The 1,766-nt window shown below is 47.1% G+C and overlaps 1 pseudogene across 1 annotated transcript; it reads left to right on the top strand.

Moving 5' to 3' along the window:
• Positions 1-422: 422 nt before the first annotated feature.
• On the top strand, positions 423-1,295 carry LOC308273594 (small ribosomal subunit protein uS5-like; annotated as a pseudogene). Its single transcript has one exon. The product of its transcript is annotated as a small ribosomal subunit protein uS5-like (transcript).
• The last annotated feature ends 471 nt before the right edge of the window (positions 1,296-1,766 follow it).

The raw sequence follows: 1,766 nt of genomic DNA, 5'->3' as shown, positions 1-1,766 counted from the left end.
GGTCTTAAAAGATACAGAGAATTATATTACATCTTTTAAATATTCTGGCGACTGTTTTATGGCCCAGGATGTGATCTATTCTGGAGAGGATTCCATGGGCTGTTGAGAAGAATGTCTGTTCTGCTGTTCCTGCTTGTAATATTTTGTATATGTCTATTAGGTCTATTTGGTTTATAGTTCTGAAGAGTCATTACTCATCTTTTGCCTTGAAGATAAATATCGTGGCATAAGAGCTGTGTTGAAGTCTCCCAATATTCTTTTATTTGGGTGTATTTAAGATCTGATGTCCTGAAGGGTTTGTTTTCCAAATGTAGGTGCAGCCAGGCATGGTGGCTCATGCTTGTAATCCCCGTGCTTGGAGGCTGAGACAGGAGGATCGCACAGGTTCAAAGCCAGCCTCAGCTTCTTCTGGAAAACACCAAATGGCGGATGACGCTGGTGCAGCGGGAGGGCCCAGAGGGCCCAGGGGCCCAGGCATGGCAGGCCGTAGCAGCTTCCGCGGAGGCTTCAGCAGCGGCCACCGGGGTCGTGGTCAGGGTCTTGGTGTGGCCGGGGTCGCGGCTGTGGAGCTTTCGGGGACAAAGCTGAGGACAAGGAGTGTATTCCCGTCACCAAGCTTGGTCGCCTGGTTAAGGACATGAAGATCAAGTCGCTGGAGGAGATCTATCTCTTCTCCCTGCCCATCAAGGAGTCTGAGATCATCGACTTCTTGGGTGCATCACTCAAGGATGAAGTTTTGAAGATCATGCCTGTGCGGAAGCAGACCCGTGCTGGCCAGCGGACCAGGTTCAAGGTGTTTGTCGCTATTGGGGACTACAACCGTCATGTTAGCCTGGGTGTCAAGTGCTCTAAGGAGGTAGCTACGGCCATCCGAGGGGCCATCATCTTGGCCAAGCTCTCCATCATCCCTGTGCGGAGAGGCTACTGGGGGAACAAGATTGGCAAGGCCCACACTGTCCCTTGCAAGGTGATGGGACTCTGCGGCTCTGTGCTGGTACGCCTCATCCCTGCCCCCAGAGGCACTGGCATCGTGTCAGCCCCTGTGCCCAAGAAGCTGATGATGATGGCTGGGATTGACCACTGCTATACCTCTGCCAGGGACTGCACTGCCACTTTGGGCAACTTTGCCAAGGCCACCTTTGATGCCATCTCAAAGACCTATAGCTACCTGACCCCAGACCTCTGGAAAGAGACAGTGTTTACCAAATCTCCCTATCAGGAGTTCACGGACCATCTTGTAAAAACCCAGAGTCTCTGTGCAGAGGACGCAAGCTCCAGCTGTAGCTATGACATAGGATTTTCATACCACAAAAATAAAGTGAATGAAACTATTAAAAAAAAAAAAGCCAGCCTCAGCTACTTAGTGAGGCTCTCAGCAACTTACTGAGACCCTGTTTCCAAATAAAAAAAATAAAAATAAAATGGGTCTGGGAGTATAGCCTGGAAGTAGAAAGCCTCTGGGTTCCACCTCCAGTACCGCCAAGAAAACCCAAAAATACAAAAACAAAACAAAATAAGAAACAAATGTAGGTAGACCCACATTTGGGGCATAAACATGTATTACCATTATATCTTCTTGGTGAATTATTTTTTTTAATTAAAGGAATTGCCATGTATTGTCTCTTCTGTTGTGCTTTAGTTTAAAATCTGTTTTTTTTTCAAATAATAGCATTGCTGGCATTGCCTGTTATTGATCTCCATTAGCATGATATATCTTTTTCCATCCTTTCCCTTTTAGCCTATGAATGTAAGGTGAGTTTTTTTGC

This window comes from Muscardinus avellanarius (genome assembly GCF_963383645.1).
Source record: "Muscardinus avellanarius genome assembly, chromosome: 14".
In the NCBI taxonomy this organism is placed as follows: domain Eukaryota; kingdom Metazoa; phylum Chordata; class Mammalia; order Rodentia; family Gliridae; genus Muscardinus; species Muscardinus avellanarius.
This window is presented reverse-complemented; position numbering and strand designations above follow the sequence as displayed.